Genomic DNA, 9,722 nt, shown 5'->3' with positions numbered 1-9,722 from the left:
GAGGGGGGAAAAGGTATCAAAATAATCCCTAGATTCTGACAAAGGCAGGAATTTAAACATCTGACTAGCCCTTCTGAACTTGCCCCGGGACTTGGATGATGGCCATTCCTGGCAGTGTGTCATGAATCAGTGTTTCACCAGCATGATATGTCCTAAAGGGGTGGCTGCTCACACCACCATAGCCTGCCTCCCAAGAATAATACAGTCATGGAACACTTCATGCCTCTTCTTAGTTAGCAAATACAGTTTATAGTTGTTAGGAGGGCATTGCATTTGATATTTAGAAACTCAATCACCAAATGATATTTGAAGTTTTATAGAAATAAAATTGACAAGGGCAAGTATTTATTTATTAAAATATTTTGCCAATGCTTAAAAAAAAAAAGCCACTTAGAAGTGCATCCTAATGCAGCTATCTTGCCATATACAGGTAAATATATAGTGTAAATATACATACACAGTGAGTGTAGGTTTATATACTTTGGTAAAATGTGGTGTGCATAAGGCATCTTTTTTTATAAATAGAGACAGGGTCTCGCTATGTTGCCCAGACTGGTCTTGAACTCCTAGCCCCAAGCAATCCTCCCACCTCAGCCTCCCAAAGTGCTGAGATTACAGGCATGAGCCATGGCACCCAGGCAGGTACAGGCAATTTTGAGAATCTAATTGTTTTTCATGTTTTTCCTTCTTAATCCCTTAAAAGCAGCATAATATCACCATGATGTATATGGTTAAGAAAATGGTTCCAGCCAGGTGCGGTGACTCACACCTGCACTTTGGGAGGCCAAGGTGGGCAGATCACCTGAGGTCAGGAGCTCAAAACCAGTGTGTCCAACATGGAGAAACCCTGTCTCTAATAAAAATACAAAAATTAGCCAGGTGTGGTGGTGCATGCCTGTAATCCCAGCTACTCGAGAGACTGAGGCAGGAGAATCACTTCAACCCAGAAGGTGGAGGTTGTGGTGAGCCAAAATTGCACCACTGCACTCCAGCCTGGGCAACAAGAGTGAAACTCCATCTCAAAAAAAAAAAAAAGAAAGACAAAGAAAAAGAAAATTATTCCATTTTTTAAAAATAGGTAGTGTCATTTTTTTCTTTTTTCTTTTTTGAAACTGTGTGACTTTTAATGTGCAAGTCAACACTCAATAATCAGTTGATCCTTCACAGACTGCTACAGGACCTCCACTCTCTCATTTACATGACTGATAAAAAAGTTCTGAGTGGCCAGGTGCGGTGGCTCACGCCTGTAATCCCAGCTCTTTGGGAGGCCGAGGCAGGTGGAACACGAGGTCAGGAGATCCAGACCATCCTGACCAACATGGTGAAACCCAGTCTCTACTAAAAATACAAAAATTAGCCGGGTCTGGTGGTGCATGCCTGTAATCCCAGCTACTCGGGAAGCAGAGGCAGGAGAATCACTTGAACCTGGAGGCAGAGGCAGGAGAATCGCTTGAACCTGGGAGCAGAAGTTGCAGCCGAGATCACCCCACTGCCCTCCAGCCTGGGCGACAGAGCAAGACTCTGTCTCAAAACAAAACAAACAAACAAACAAAAAGTTCTGAGAAAAGTCAAACAGTTTAGCTGGTGATCTCTCAGTAGCAATCAAGTGACAGCTTCAAATTCCAGAGGCTCCTCTCTGAACCACTACCTTGGTCCTAGCAGGTGTTGGATAAATTTACATACGCCCTCTCTTCCAAGCCAACACTCCTGAAAAGAATGTTCCTTTTCAGAGGAGGCTATTGGAAAGAACTTGACAAAGAATTTGAGTCTTCCATCTTTCCTCTTCTTGTTGTTGAAATGGCTTTACCAGTAAACTGCTGCTAATGAGGTGGTTTATCTGGTTTTATTGCCCTTAATTTTATTACCTGCCCAATATAATCTTGGCTGGAGCTCCCCTGCTTACAGACATGGGAAAGCTTTACATCTAGGAAAGCCCCACCCTAGGAGGGTTTTTGCTTTCTTGGGTGTAAGCTCTGGGCCAGGCCTGCAGGCTGAGATGGATGCTTACCCTGCTAACAGCCTAATTTAGAAGCTCTAAACCATTCTATATTATCTGGCTTAGATGGAGGTAGGCACAACCCAGAGAACCAAGATTAAATGAATAACCAAAGGAAAGAGGCAAAGATCAAAGATCTGTTTCTCCATCTCCCAAGGTCATGAGAATCTCTACTGCAGGTTTTACTTGTCTTAGCATCCACCCACTGAGAAGCCTGTGGGAGAGACGTCAGTCATCTGGAGCCTTAGTTGACGGCTGAGCTCTAGCTACAGCCCCTCACATACGTGAAGTCAGGCAATCGGGCTGAGAGTGGGGAGGTGGATGGAGAAACAAGCAGGTGGGAAATGGAGGAAGTGGGGTTTAGTTTTCAGTGAGGAAGGGCAGAGCGTTCCCTCATCCTTCATCTGGCACTGGGCCCAATCTTGCTATTGCACTTCTCTAAGGAAATCGCTCTCTTTCACCCTCACCCCTCCCCTGCAAACCTAGCTCGCCGCATTTCTATTATTATTTATTTTTATTTATTTATTTATTTATTTTTGTAATTCAGTCCCCTTAGAGACTGCCAAAAGTTGCCAATGCCGACTATATTTCAAGTCGTCATGGCAGACTATTAGGAAAAGTTTTCAATTAGCAATAATCGCGTCTCAGATAAACCTCATTGGCTACAATACTGCCACTGCGCAAAGCTGCTTGCTGCATTTCTAGGGAGCAGGTTTGTCCCTTGGTATCCCAAGCCCCTTCTCACTGCCCACATCCACCAATCATGTTTTCAGATGCAGCTGTCACCACCAGTTCAAAAGCCTGATGTTCCCACACCCACTGCCTTCTAGACCCTTATGGAACATTCTTGCTGATACCTTTGGTGTAAACGCCCGTAATAAAACACTTTCGGAGCTATGCCTTATGTGTCGACGTGAATCGTGCAGCTCTTTCTCAACTACTCATGGAAAATGTGCTTTCTCTTCCTTCTTTGCTCCCCCACCCTGACTTTCTGCTGCTGGTTTGACCACAGCCGGCTGTAGGCCAAGAAAATGTGGGTGGGCAGGTGCCAGGCCCTGGCTGCTGAAAGCCGCGGGAGCCCAGGCTGCAGAGTGCGGGGGCGGCAAAGGAAGGAGGGCGTAGCCCATAAACTTTCTCCAAAAGTTTGAGAGCATTTTGGTGGTGGTGGTGGTGGTGGCGTTTAACTGTGTATTGAGAAATGTGAAAATACTCATTCTGAGTAAGAACAAGTTATGTTCCTCTTGGACTGCTCTCAGATATACATTATTAAGTGAAAATGCTCTGTGATAACCTACTGGCAGTGTCTAATTCTTTGTGCTGTTTACTTTCTTTTTTCTTTCTTTTTTTTTTTTTTTTTGAGATGGAGTTTTGCTCTTGTTGCCCAGGCTGAGTGCAATGGTGCGATCTCAGCTCACCTCAACCTCTGCCTCCCGGGTTCAAGCGATTCTCCTGCCTCAGCCTCCCGAGTAGCTGGGATGACAGGCATGTGCCACCATGCCCAGCTAATTTTGTATTTTTATAGTAGAGACGGAGTTTCTCCATGTTGGTCAGGCGGGTCTTGAACTTCTGACTTCAGGTGATCCTCCTGTCTTGGCCTCTCAAAGTGCTGAGATTACAGGCATGAGCCACCTAGCATGGCCTCTTTTTTTTTTTTTTTTTTTTTTACTTTAAATTCTGGGATACATGTGCAGAACATGCAGGTTTCTTCCAGAGGTATACATGTGCCATGGTGGTTTGCTGCACCTATCAACTTCCCATCTAGGTTTTAAGACCCACATGTATTTGTCCTAACGCTCTTCCTCCCCTTTCCCCCCACTTCCCCCACAGTCCCTGGTGTATGATGTTCCCCTCCCTGTGTCCATGTGTTCTCATTGCTCAACTCCCACTTATGAGTGAGAACATGCAGTGTTTGATTTTCTGTTCCTGTGTTAGTTTGCAGAGAATGATGGTTTCCAGTTTCATCCATGTCTCTGCAAAGGACATGAAAGTACTGTTTGTTTTCTAAGGCTATGCATACACACGCACACACACACTTTTATATGCATAAGACTTTTCTAGCCAGGCGCGGTGGCACGTGCATATAGGCCCAGCTACTCAGGAGGCAGAGGCTGGAGGACAGCTTGAGTCCAAGAATTCTGGGCTGTAGTGCGCTATGCCGATCGGGTGTCTGCACTAAAGTTCAGCATCAATATGGTGACCTCCTGGTAGCAGGGGACCACCAGGTTGCCTAAGGAGGGGTGAACCAGCCCAGGTCGGAAACAGAGCAAGTCAAAACTCCCATGCTGATCAGTAGTGGGATGCGCCTGTGAATAGCCACTGCACTTCAGCCTGGATAAGAGGTTCTGAATCACAGCGGCGCAAAAAGAGACCCAAAACCCAAGTTAAGCCTCACCTATTGGTTTCTGCTCTAAAACCTCAGCTTCCTACTCCCCACTCACCTACAGGAGTCAGTTTGTTCTACCAACTGACTTACTACCCTAGCATTCATCATTCATCAAATGTACATTGAGCATCTCCTAGGTACCTGGCATTGAGGCTATTGCAGTGGTAAACATAGACAAGGTTACATTTTTAAAAACATTTTTCCTTCAGTTTTTGTCCAAATGGGAAAGACAGAGAAAAACATAATTAAATAAGAAAATTATCAGGTTGATTAGTACTAAAAAAAAAAACTTGGCTGGACCTGGTGGCTCATGCCAGCACTTTGTGAGGCCAAGGCAGGTGGAACACCTGAGGTCAGGAGTTGGAGACCAGCCTAGCCAACATGGTGAAACCCTGTCTCTACTAAAATAATACAAAAAAATTAGCTGGGTGTGGTGGCAGGTGGCTGTAATCCCAGCTACTCAGGAGGCTGAGGCAGGAGAATCGCTTGAACCTAGAGGCAGAGGTTGGAGTGAGCCTAGAACACACCATTGCAGTCCAGCCTGGGCAACAAGAGCGAAACTCCATCTCAAAAAAACAAAAACAAAACAAAAGAAAAAAACACCCTATTTAAAATAGATGTCTTGGCTTGGTGCAGTGGCTCACACCTGTAATACCTTCACTTTTGGAAGCCAAGGGGGACAGATCATGAGGTCAGGAGATTGAGACCATCCTAGCTAACACAGTGAAACCCCATCTCTGCTAAAAAATTAGCTGGGCGTGGTGGCACATGCCTGTAGTCCCAGCTACTCAGAAGGCTAAGGCAGAAGAATCACTTGAACCTGGGAGGCGGAGGTTGCAGTAAGCCGAGATTGTGCCATTGCACTCTAGCCTGGGTGACAGAGCAAGACTCCATCTAAAAAAAAAAAAAAAAAAAAAAAAAAAAAGTAGATGTCTTGTAGGACATTGGTTGAGGGTTGTAGCAGGCTCTGGATGCTGGTATTAGTACTTTAATACAAAACAAAAAAAATGGTGCCACAAGTCCCAATTATTTTTATGAAGGAAAGTTAAATATATATATATACATATATATACATATATATATATACACACACACACACATTTATATATATATACACACATTTATATATATATTTAAGGCAAATATATATATATATATATGGCAAAGTCTCACTCTGTCATCCAGGCTGGAGTGCAGTGGCCCAATCTCAGTTTGCTGCAATCTCTGCCTCCCAGGTTCAAATGATTCTCCTGTCTCAGCCTCCTGAATAGCTGAGATTACAGGCACCCACCACCACACTTGGCTGATTTTTAGTAGAGACAGGGTTTCACCAAGTTGGCCAGGCTGCTCTGGAACTCCTGACCTCAGGTGATCCACTAGCCTTAGCCTCCCAAAGTACTGGGATTACAGACATGACCCACTGCTTGAGCCCAGGAGGTGGAAGTTGCAGTGAGCCGAGATCGTGCCATTGCAATCCAGTCTGGGCAACAAGAGTGAAACTCTGTCTCAAAAAAAGAAACATTCCTTTTAAATAAGTTACTGAAAGCAAAAAAATTGACACAGACCCTTACCTCACACCATAACCAAAAAGTTAACTCAAAACGAATCAGAGACATAAATGTAAGAGCTAAAAATATACAACTTTTAGAAGAAAATACAGGAGAAAAATCTTTGCGAACTTGTGTTGAGCAGAGATTTTTGAGCTACAACACCAAAAACATGACCATTAGAGAAAAAAAAAAAACTGATAAATTGGACTTCATCCAAATTTCAAACTTGTGCTATAAAAGACGCATTAAAAAAAGGAAAAGAAGCCAAGCACAGTGGCTTACACCTGTAATCCCAGCACTTTGGGAGGCCAAGGTGGAAGGATCACTTGAGCTCAGGAGTGTAAAACCAACCTGGACAACATAGTGAGACCCTGTCTCTACAAAAAAATTAAAACAATAAAGATAAACTTTTTTAAAGTAAAAAGACAAGCCACAGGCTGTGAGAAAATATTTTCAAATCCTATATCTGATTATTAACCTGTGGTACTCAGAGACCAGAAAAAAAGAAGAGAGAAAAATAAAAGAAAGAAAGAAAAAATGACCTGTATCCATAGTATATATAGAACTCTTACAGTTTGATAAAAGTGAAACAAACATCCAATTAAAAACAGGCAAAACCCTTCTCCACTCCCACTGATTCATTTGACTAGCCTAAAAGAGGTAGGCAAAAGATTTGAATAAACATTTTGCTGGTTACATAAATGGCTAATAAGCACATTAAAAAGATGCTTAACATTATTAATCTTTAGGGAAATTCACATTAAAACCAAGTAAGATACTATTCACACCCACTAGAATGGCTATAATTTAAAAGTCATGCAGTAACATAAATTGACAAGAATATGGAGAAAGACACATACATTGTTGGCCTTCATATATTATTGGTGATAAGATAAAATGATGCAGCCGCTTTGGAAAACATGGCAGTTTCTTAAAATGTTAAACATAAGTTTACTGTATTATCTAGCAATTCCATTCCTAGGTATCTAATGAAAGAAAATGAAAACATATGATCACACAAAGACTTGAACACAAATGTTCACAGTGGCATTATTCATGAGAACTGAAAAAGTGGAAACAATCCAATTGTCCATCAGCTGGTAAATAAACAAAAAGCGTAGCTGGGCACGGTGACTCACACTCGCAATCCTAGCACTTTAGGAGGCAGAGGCTGGAGGATCATGAGGTCAGGAATTTAAGACCAGCCTCTCCAATATGGCGAAACCCCGTTTCTACTAAAAAATACAAAAAACAGCCGGGCATGATGGCACACACCTGTAGTTCCAGCTACTTGGAAGACTGAGGCAGGAGAATGGCTTGAACCCAGGAGACAGAGGTTGCAGTGAGCCGAGATGAAGCCACTGCAATTAATTTAATTGATTTAATTTAACTTAAGAAACAAACAAAAAAGTTTGTTTCTTAACAAACACACATTGAAATACTATTTCACAGTAAAAGAATGAAATAGTGATGCTTGTAACAATACGAATTAACCTCAAAACCATTGCTAATTGAAAGAAGCCAGTCACAAAAGACCACATAATAATGTGAGTTCATTTATATGAAATGCCCAGAATAGTCAAAATTATGGAGACAGAAAGGAAGTCAATGGTCTCCTGGGGTTTGGAGTAGGAACGAGAATTAACTGCAAATGATTAAGAAGATTTTCTTAGGGTGAAGACAAAGTTCTGTGGATTATGGACACAGAGGAAAGACCAGTGAAGACACAGGGAGAAGACAGCCAGTTATAAGCCAAGGAGAGAGGCCTCAGAAGAAATCAACCCTCCTGACACCTTGACCTCAGACTTTCTGGCCTCCAGAATGTGAAGAAATACATTTTAGTTGGTTAAGCCAAAAATTTAAAAATAAAATTTAAAACTGAATTATGGTCATGATTGTATCACTGGGTAAATTATTGAATTGTGTATTTAAAACTGGTGAAAGTTACAGTATATCACTGTAACTCACTAAAGGCATTAAGAAAGAAGGAGGCCGGATACAATGGCTCATGCCTGTAATCCCAGCACTTTGGGAGGCTGAGGTGGGAGGACAGCTTAAACCTAGGCATTCAAGACCAGCCTGGGGCTGAGTATGGTGGCTCACACCTGCAATACTAGCACTTTTGGAGGCCAAGGCAGGCAGATCACAAGGTCAGGAGTTCAAGACCAGCCTGGCCAATATGGTGAACCCCTGTCTCTATTAAAAATACAAAACTTAGCCAGGCATAGTGGCACACATTTGTAGTCCCAGCTACTCGGGAGGCTAAGGCAGAAGAACCGCTAGAACTCGGGAGGTGGAGGTTGCAGTGAGCTGAGATCGTGCCACTGCACTCCAGCCTGGGTGACACAGCAAGACTCCATCTCGAAAAACAAAACAAACAAACAAAAACAGCCTGGGCAGCATAGCGAAACTCTATTTCTATAAAAATTAACCAAGTGTGGTGGCTAGCACCTGTAGTCCCAGCTACTCAGGAGGCTGAGGAGGATCACTTGAGCCCAGGAAGTCGAAACTGCAGTGAGCCATGTTTGCACCACTGTACTCCAGCCTGGGTGGCACAGTGAGACTCCGTCTCAAAAAAGAAAAGAAAAGAAGTTTGGGGGCTTTTGGCTTGATCTCTGATCTGCTTTTCTATCATCCTCCCCAGTATATTTGGGTCAGCTTCCCCCTCGTTTGAATTTCTCCATCGATGCCTGCCTCATCCTTCCACACATAGACCAGCTCTCTCCCCATGGTTTACTTTGTCCATTTCTTCCTGGACCTCCTTCCTAGGAGCTGAAATAGAGATAAAGGTTCTCATTAGTTCCCTTTGGAGTCCTGTGTAGCTGCCCAGGCCAGCAGAAGGTGTTGGAATGTGACTTCAGCACATTCCAGTCAACCCGAACCCTGTTAGGGAAGAATGAGCACTTGCTCAATTAGGGGGAGTGTTTTATGGCCTGTTATTGTTACTCTTACATTGTCAGACTTTTGGAGGAAACAGAGGATTAATTATTTACAAAGTTGTGATGAAACTTTCACTAAAATACTTTCACACCTGGGGGGAAAGACCTATGTATAAGCCAAGTGTTTCAAGGAAATTTAAAAACATTATCTTCTATTTTAATCTCATTTCTCTCTAACATTCTAATATTGGAGGGAAGAAAAGTTGTGTGAGAGGGAATTACTGGAACTCCTTAAAGAGTACTTAAATGGTACTTAATTATTTTTATCATTTTTTTCTAGCTACAAATAGAAATGAAGAATACATTTATTTTAAAGTCTGATTTTTTTTTAACAGCCTATGAAAGGACTTCCATGAATAATCATAAATTTCCTTCCGTTTCAGAGCCTCTGCGTGAAAGGAACATTCCAATAAGAGAGATCGTAAGTGATGGTGGTAATTACTTGAAACCCTGAGTCATTAGGTGCTATTAATTGTCTGAAATATAACCAGAAGAAAAATAAACATCAGAGAGGAAATCTAGCATGACTACAATTAACTTCAATTACCATCCTTCCAATGTATAGGAAAATCTCAGTGTTTCAAAATTGATTCCATTATTAACTTTTAAGTAACTTTTTAGTAATCTTTTAAGTAACTTTTTAGTTTGACCAGCTAGCAATCTTTGTTCTTTATTTAACTGGAGGTGAGTCCAAAACTCCTTTTACCAGTGTTTTCAGATATCCTTTTTTTTTTTTTTTTAAAGTCAGTGATGTTTATGCAGTTAACCTTTAACGGGAAGCCGCTCACGCAGAACATCTGCGCAGGAGCCAGAGCCTCCAACCATCACTCCCAGGCAGAGGGCTGTGAAATCAG

The 9,722-nt window shown here is 42.3% G+C and overlaps 1 non-coding gene across 1 annotated transcript; it reads right to left on the bottom strand.

Annotated features, from left to right (window-relative positions):
* Positions 1-2,543: 2,543 nt before the first annotated feature.
* Positions 2,544-2,684, bottom strand: LOC135278225 (U4 spliceosomal RNA). The gene has a single exon (XR_010345761.1). It is a non-coding gene; the product is annotated as a U4 spliceosomal RNA (small nuclear RNA).
* Between the last annotated feature and the right edge of the window lie 7,038 nt (positions 2,685-9,722).

The sequence above is a fragment of the Aotus nancymaae genome, unplaced genomic scaffold (genome assembly GCF_030222135.1).
Source record: "Aotus nancymaae isolate 86718 unplaced genomic scaffold, 86718_ANA_hifiasm-v0.15.2.pri h1tg000036l, whole genome shotgun sequence".
In the NCBI taxonomy this organism is placed as follows: domain Eukaryota; kingdom Metazoa; phylum Chordata; class Mammalia; order Primates; family Aotidae; genus Aotus; species Aotus nancymaae.
Note: the sequence above shows the minus strand (reverse complement) of the source record. Positions and strands in the feature narration are given on the sequence as shown.